General features: G+C 38.1%; 1 non-coding gene across 1 annotated transcript; it reads right to left on the bottom strand.

Moving 5' to 3' along the window:
* Positions 1–358: 358 nt before the first annotated feature.
* Positions 359–464, bottom strand: LOC141688242 (small nucleolar RNA R71). Its single transcript, XR_012561699.1, has one exon. It is a non-coding gene; the product is annotated as a small nucleolar RNA R71 (small nucleolar RNA).
* Between the last annotated feature and the right edge of the window lie 8,417 nt (positions 465–8,881).

The raw sequence follows: 8,881 nt of genomic DNA, 5'->3' as shown, positions 1-8,881 counted from the left end.
GATGGACTATTCTCAACCAAAGATCAATGATATTTAGTCTAGCATTGTCAGACTGGCCATTGCGGCTAACACGTTTGAAATCAAGGCTAGCACGATTCAGATGATACAGAATTTAGTTCAGTTTGGGGGTTCTCTTATAGAAGATCCCAACATGCATATCAGAGATTTCATCGAGATCTGCGACACCTTCAAGTTCGATGGAGTGTCTGAAGATGCTATTAAGCTAAGCCTGTTCCCATTCTCTCTGAGGGATAAAGCTAAGAGTTGGTTACATTCTCTACCACCTGGCTTTATCACTAAATGGGAAGATTTGACTGAAAAGTTCCTTACTAAGTTCTTCCCTATGACAAAGACTGCTGCAATCATGAATGCTCTTACTCAATTTGCGCAGCAGTCTAGAAAGTCTTTGTGTGAGGCTTGGGAGCGGTATAGGAGATGCTAAGAAGGTGTCCTCACCATGGGATGCCTGACTGGATGATCATTAACTGCTTCTATAATGGTCTGGGTGCTACTTCTAGACCCATGCTTGATGCAGCATCATGAGGAGCCTTGTGGGCTAAAAGCTACGATGAAGCTTACGAATTGATTGAACTGATGGCTGATAATGAATACCAAAATCCTTCTCAGAGACTACCTCGGGCAAGGTAGCAGGAATTCTGGAGGTGGATGTAGCTACTGCTATAGCTGCTCAGCTTAAGGCTTTGACGATGAAAGTGGATTCTTTGGCTAATTATGGAGTTAATCAGATCACTAGTGTTTGTAAGCTTTGTACTGGTGCCCATGAGATGGAGCAGTGTGCTATTTCTAGTGAATCAGCTCAGTTCAGGAGCAACTTTTAGAAGTCACAGCAGCCTGTGCTAGGCACCTATCATCCTATCAACCGCAATCATCCTAACTTTAGATGGAGTAACACTCAGAACGCAGTTCAGCAGCCGTATCAGCAGTATGTAGCAAAGTAATAGAACCCTCCTGGTTTTCAGCAACCGCAATATACACCAAGACACTAACTCCAGCTTCAGCAGTCAAATGAAAAATCTGAATTGGAGGAGTTGAGAGTCATGTGCAAGAGCCAAGTGGTTTCTATCAAAACCTTGGAAAATCAAATTGGACAAATTGTCAATGCCTTGCTAAATCGTTAACCTGGTACACTCCCTAGTAACATTGAAGTGCCAGGAAAGAGGGAAGCTAAGGAGCAGGTAAAGGCAATTACATTGAGGTATGGGAAGGTTGCGAATCCCGAACAATCTCAAGTTTCAGATAAAGAAGCTGAGGCTGAAGAAGAAGTGCAGAAGGAAGCTGAAGTGGAACCAAGGAAGACTACTATTGAACACACTCCTCCTAAAGGTAATACAGGGGAGAAGCAGATCTATCATCCATCTCCCTTTCCTAAGAGGCTGTAGAAGAAAAAGCTGGATAAGCAGTTCGAGAAGTTTCAGGAGATGTTCAAGAAACTTCATATCAATATACCTTTCGTAGAAGCTCTTGAATATATGCCTAGTTATGCGAAGTTTATGAATGGTATTCTCTCTCGAAAGGTGAAGCTTGATGACTTAGAGACCGTTGCTCTCACGAAGGAATGCAGTGTTGTGCTGCAACAGAAGTTGCCTCTGAAGCTTAAAGATCCTGTAAGTTTCATTATTTCTTGTAATATTGGAAAAGTGTCATTTGACAAATGCTTATTTGACTTGGGAGCTAGCATCAATCTGATGCCCTTGTCAATCTTCAAGAAGTTGGACTTACCTGATCCAAAGCCTACTTATATGACCTTGCAGTTGGCCGATCGGTCGATTACATACCACGGGGCATTGTGGATGTTGTATTGGTCAAGGTGGATAAACTCATCTTCCCTGTTGATTTTGTAATTCTGGATTTCGAGGAGGATAAGAAGATCCCCATAATCTTGGGAAGGCCTTTCTTGGCTACTGGTCGAACCTTGATTGATGTGCAGAAGGGTGAGCTTACTATGTGAGTATTGGATCAAGATGTAACTTTCAATGTGTTTAATGCCATGAAATTCCCTACTGAAAACGAGGAGTGCTTAAAAGTGAAGTTGGTTGATTCTGTGGTTACTTCAGAACTTGATCAATTGCTAAGGTCGGACGCCTTAGAAAAGGCCTTGTTGGTGAATTCAGATAGTGAAGATGATGGAGGTGATGAGCAGCTACAATTTCTGAATGCTTCTCCCTGGAAGCGAAGGCTCGATATGCCTTTTGAATCTCTTGGAATGGAGGAGCTGAACAAATCTCCAAAGCGCCTCAAGCCATCTATTGAGGAAGCTCCTACACTTGAGCTTAAACCATTTTCTGAACACTTGAGGTATGCTTTTTTAGGTGATGCATCTACTTTGCCTGTGATTATTGAACCTGACCTTTCAGGTAGTGATGAGGAAAAACTCTTAAGAATTCTGAGAGAGTTCAAATCGACAATTGGATGGACGATAACAGATATTAAGGGAATCATCCCTTCGTATTGCATGCATAAAATTCTGCTAGAGGAAGGTAGCAAGCCTACTGTTGAGCAACAAAGAAGGCTCAATCCGATCATGAATGAAGTTATGAAGAAGGAAATTCTCAAATGGCTGGATGCATGGATCATCTATCCCATTTCTGACAGTTCTTGGGTGAGTCCAGTTCAGTATGTACTGAAGAAAAGAGGCATCACCGTTGTTGTTAATGATAAAAATGAGCTCATTCCAACTCAAACAGTCATGGGGTGGAGAGTTTGCATGGATTATAGGAAGCTGAACAAGGCCACGAGAAAGGATCCTTATGCCTTTTATTGATCATATGCTTGACAGATTGGCTGGGCACGAGTACTACAGTCTTCTGGATGGCTATTCGGGCTATAATCAGATTTGCATTGCTCTAGAAGATCAGGAAAAGACTACCTTCACTTGTCCATTTGGTACTTTCGCCTTCAGAAGAGTTTCTTTCGGTTTGTGTGGTGCACCTGCCACATTTCAGAGATGCATGATGGCCATCTTCTCTGATTGGTCAGAATGTGGAGGTGTTTATGGAAGACTTCTCTGTGTTTGGCGATTCATTTGATGAGTGCTTGCAAAATCTTGGCGCAGTTCTTAAAAGGTGTGCTAAGACTAATCTGGTTCTCAATTGGGAAAAATGTCACTTTATGGTGCGACAGGGCATTATTCTTGGTCACAAGGTCTCTTGTAAGGGTCTCGAGGTGGACAAAGCCAATGTGGGGGTTATTGAAAACCTTCCTCCACCAATTTTTGTTAAGGGAGTCTGTAGCTTTTTTGGTCATGCGGGTTTCTATAGGCGGTTCATCAAGGACTTCTCTAAAATTTTGAAACCCTTGTGCAATCTTCTAGAGAAGGATGTCCCGTTCAAGTTTGATGATGAGTGCCTAGCTGCTTTTGAGTTTTTGAAGAAGAGTTTAATCACGGCACCTATTATAACTGCACCAACTTGAAATGAACCTTTTGAGATGATGTGCGATACAAGTGACTATGTAGTTGGAGAAGTTTTTGGGCAGAGAAAGAACAACATATTTCATGTAGTCTACTATGCTAGTAAGACCCTCAATGGTGCTCAACTAAATTACACTACTACTGGGAAAGAACTTTTGGCCATTGTCTACGGTTTTGAGAAGTTTTGATCTTATTTGCTTAGGACAAAGGTGACAGCTTTCACTAATCACGCTGCGATTCGATATCTCGTCTCAAAGAAGGAATCGAAGCCTAGATTTATTCGATGGGTTCTTTTACTTCAGGAATTTAAGTTAGAGTTCAAGGACAGGAAAGGTACTATAAATCAAGTCGTTGATCATCTCTCTCGTTTAGAAGATCCAAGTGCAACTTCACAGGATAAGACATTGATAAATGAGTCTTTTCCCGATGAGCAGTTGTTTGGAGTACAAGAGGAAGAACCGTGGTTTGCAGACATTGTGAACTACCTTGTGAGTAATATCATGCCTCCAGACTTGTCTTATGCTCAAAGGAAGAAGCTTCTTCATGTGGTAAAGTGGTACATGTGGGATGAGCCATATTTATTTAGGAAAGGAGCTGACCAAATTATCAGGAGATGTATTCCGTACATCGAAACAGGGGGATCTTGTGAGATTGCCATTCGACTGTTTATGGAGGCCACTATGGTGGTGAAAAGACAGCAGCTCGCATCCTTCAAGCAGGATTCTTCTGGCCTATATTATTTAAGGATGTTCATCACTTTGTTTTGAAGTGTGATCGATGCCAGCGTGTAGGCAATATGTCTAAGAGGGATGAGATGCCTCTTAATGTGCTTCTCGAGGTTGAGGTTTTCGATGTTTGGGGAATCGACTTCATGGGGTCGTTTGTCTCAACTTGCAATAATCAGTGTATCTTGCTAGCGGTCCATTATGTGTCAAAATGGGTTGAAGTTAAAGCTTTGTCGATAAATGATGTGAAGGTAGTGCTTACTTTTCTTCATAAGCAGATATTTACACGATTCGGGACTCCAAGAGTCATAATCAGTGATGAGGGATCGCATTTTTGCAATCGCAAGTTCACTGTATTAGGAAATGAATAACACACAGAGGGGGGTGAATGTGTTTGACTATTTTTGTGCTTTTCTTGAATATTTATGGTTGAACAAAGTAAACTAAATCTTGTAATGAAATGTGTTCATGCAGAATTTAAGCTTGTAGAAAATAAAGAACACAGATCTTCAAAACTCACTTAATTTTATATTAAAATTAAGACTGTTTTGCTACAAAATTTCAGGGCTCTTTGTTGATAAAGAGCTTAGCTTCTCCTTAAGAATGTTATAAGAAATTTGATCTAAATTGTTACAACTGACTAAGGACCAGTGTTAACTTTATAACTTAGTTAACTGCTGGTTTACACAGTGTGTAATAAGACATGCTATTAGTTTTTCTAAACTTTCACTTGTTATTTCTATTTATTGAAAAAGTAGATCTTCCATTTCTGGCTTAGCATATCTTTAGCATCCCGTGTTCACTTTGATCTTCCTCTGTCAGTTAATCTTTATCATTGATCTTGCACATTCTTCAAGCTGCTTTTTGTAGACTTATCAATTCAGCTATTTGGATTGTTTGTTGATTGTTTATCTAAAATATTGAACTGATCTGTAAATTTATACTTTGAGATTGTACCTCGAGATCTCCAGTTAAGGCCTATAGAACACTTGACATCTTGATAAGTATATTGTCTTATCGAGATCTCTAGTACTCTATATTTAGTTTGGCTTGTAGAGGTCTTTAGTTCTCTATAAGAGAATTTTGGGCTTGTCGAGATCTCTAGTCTTCACATCTTCACTATGACTTATCGATAACTCTTAGTTCTCTATTAGCTTCTTGACTTGTCGATATCTCAGAGTTCTCTAGTCAAATTTAACTTGTCGATATCTCAGAGTCCTCTAGATAATTTTAACTTGTCGATATCTCTAAGTTATCTAGTGAATTTTGACTTATCGATATCTCTGAGTTCTCTAATGGAACTTGACTTATCGATAACTCAGAGTTCTCTAATGAATGTAGACTTGTCGATAACTCTGAGTTCTCTAGTGAAGAAATGACTTGTCGATATCTCCAGCCTTCATGTCTTCAATTTTGTTTGTTGATATCTTTCTAATTTCTCTAGTAGCTTTCCTGACTTCTCGATAAGCCATTCTGGAGTTCTCGAATGACTTCTCTATAACATTAAATCTGTGACTTGTAGAGATCTTGACTTAGAGTATTTTTCTTCAAACATATTTATTCAACTCCAAGCTTCTTCAAAATTCTTCTGAGGCATGATCTTCTTGATCTTCTTCCAAATAGAATCCTTAGGCTTGATACTGTTTCAGGAAAAATTCTCCAGTTTGCTCCTTGTATTTTTACAGACTTTAAGTGTTACAAGTACAAAATACAGATTAAGATAACAATACAACTTACTTAGGGTTGGCCCCAAGCTTAGCTGATTACCAAAAAATACAGTTCATTAATCTCCTTAGATCAGATGTCCATTTGGCTTGCTTCATACTTTGATCAGGGAAACTAATGATATTGTTATCTTCAGTGATCTTTGACATCATCACTTATATATTACAATCTCCCCCAACTTGTTCATTATGTAATTATGCACAAGTTCTGATTAATGATGTCAAAACACTAATATATTCAGAAGTCAATCTCCCCATCTGGTCTTCTTTTGTGAGACAACATCCATCCAGCTATTTTTGCATATAGATATATTCTCCCCCTTTTTGACATTATCTCCAGGTAGGAAGATCCATCTAGATGCACATTGTTCAAGCTTTTGTCATTGTCCATTTAGAACACTATCTGCAGCTTCAAGCTTCAGTGATATCTGTAGTGATGAGTTCATCAAGTAGAATAGGAGTTTTACTTAAATCTGCAGAAGAAGTTTGTCAATAAAAAAAGTCCTAAGCTCTCTGTCTTTTGAATAAGTAGTCTCACTACTTCTCACTGCATTAGTCTCATGACTTTTAAGAGTCAGAGTTTCTTCACAAGGATTACTAAATCCAGACACTCATCTACCTCTCCTTTTGCCAGGAAGGATCCTGCCTCTCTTATTTTCTGTTTTTCTCTCAATCTTTTCTCTCATCCTCACATGAAAGGCTCAATTGTTGTTTGACTTATAGAAATAAGAGGTGGCTGAGAAGAGTTGTCTGTGATCATATGATTAGGGTTAATCCATATAGGTCTAATCATACTCATTTCATCAGAAGAGTGAATACCAGCTTGAGGTTGGGAGATGGATGGTTTATCAGAAACACCTGTGACTAGGGTCACAGTTTAACTCAAAGATTACTATGTGGTTTTGATAGTGTATTGTCCTCCACTTATAGTGAGAACCTCCAATTTAATTGGAGGGGATTTGACTGGGTTACTGTCATGTGCACCAGCCTCAAACCCTTGTGTGTCTTGCAACACACTGGCACTTAAATGTGCTATACTTGCCTCTCTCATGACAATATCATAGGCAATTGTACTTCTAGCTTCAACTGCTAAGGCAGCTTCTGCTAGAGTTATGAGGGGAGTTGTTCCTTCTTGAGGAACCTCCAATTAAATTGGAGAGGATTTAGATAGCTCCCCCTCAGGAGTACTACCCTCAAACTTTTCAGTCTGTGAAGACTATTTTTCACATGAAGGTGCATTAGTGATATTCATGGAATCTTCAGTGAAAATTGATGAATTCCCATGTTTGTGGTGGTTTCTTTTCTCAAACAACAAAAAAACTGAAGAACATTTTAAAGTTTATGTCCTTTTGTAAAACAGGTTTCTTTTGAGAGTCACCTGAGTGAGATTGTGTTTGAGTTTGTGTTTGTGTTGCTGGTCTGGGTGAACTGCAGTTTGGTTTTGAAATGTTTTTTGCTGCAGTTTAGCACAAATACCAGTTGATTGATTATCTGAATTTCCTGTTGTTGTCTGAATAATTTGTATTGGACTTGTAATGCATTGAACATATATAACTTTTTGGAGTTTAATTATACATATACATTGTAAGATACTTAGTTGCAAGCATTATTGCAGAAAAGATAATAATCAATTCAGATATAAACATATAGCAATCATTACACACAAAAAAATGATAGGGAAGAAGTAGAATTTTCATTAATAATGGAAACATAGTACATTAAGATATAGATTTCAACAAGTAAATCCTAATCCTAACTACTCTAGTTTCTGATTCTTCTTCTCGGCCTCTATCCTCCTTGTCCATCGCTGATAAGCTTTGGATATGGAGTGTACAAGAAAAATGATTCTCTCCTGCAACTCCAGAGCAGCAAGGCGTTGCTGCTCAGCCACCATGGCACGTCTCTCCTGCTCTAGAGAGACCTCTCCCTCAAAGAATAGGAAGTTTATCTGATCATCCCACGAGAGTTCGTCAAAGACGTCTAGGGGAACATCAAAGGGGCTGCAAACAACCCCCTGATGCAGACACGAAGTCCGAAAGGGTCGTAGTAGACTTGGTTGTCAGCCAAATGAAGAGTGGGTTGATAAAATCCATTGATAAGTTTGTAGAAAACTGGGGCAACCATTGGAGAGAGATGAATAAGAAGTGAGTTTGAAGTAGGATGTTTGTTTGAGAAAGAGAGTAGCGATGAATAATGAAGAGAGAAGGGTTTTAATTTATAGAAGGAGAAAAGAAACCAAGAGACTCTTGAATTTCCCGGTTAATAAGTATAATAATCACACAAACATACTTTACGAGTATCTAGACAGTTAGAAGTGACTTAACTTTCTAGTTACTATTCCCTATGCAAGTACTCAAGAATCTTAGTTCACTTTCTAGGTTAACTATTCCCCATGCAAATAAACAAGTACCCCTACACAAAAAGTAACTCTTCCTATCAGCAAAATATTCCACTAGCTAACTCTTCAAAACAAATACTGATAAGGAATTATTTTGAATAAATTCAAAACACATAATTAGCATATAGTCAAATAAATTTAACTATTATCAGCATTCTAAAAATATCACATATAATATACTAGTCCACTTACCTTAGACTAACATATTCCACATTTAAAAAAAATGCACATAAGCACGTAAATGTGTCAATGAGTCTGAGTAATTATAGACAAAGTATGTCAAAAGTATTTTGCTGAACATAATTTATGAATTAAATTATTTCAGTTTTTCATAATTTTTGCTTATTTTGATCTGTTATTTATTAACTTCATATATTTAGGATATGAATTAATAAATATTCAGTTTGCTTGAAATTTTGAGAAATTCCAAGTTAAAATATGTATTGAGAAGTCTGGGTATTTATAGTAAAAGTAAATGACTTTTCGAGAACTCAAAATAGACATTTGGAGTTTGTCTGTCGAGAAGTCATTTTGAGAAATGAAGTACATATCGAGAAGTCATTTTAAATTATTCTCTTAGAGAACTCAAAATTGACTTATCGAG

Source organism: Apium graveolens, chromosome 9, assembly GCF_009905375.1.
Source record: "Apium graveolens cultivar Ventura chromosome 9, ASM990537v1, whole genome shotgun sequence".
Taxonomy (NCBI): domain Eukaryota; kingdom Viridiplantae; phylum Streptophyta; class Magnoliopsida; order Apiales; family Apiaceae; genus Apium; species Apium graveolens.
The sequence above is the reverse complement of the archived record's forward strand: the minus strand, read 5'-3'. Positions and strand labels throughout refer to the sequence as shown.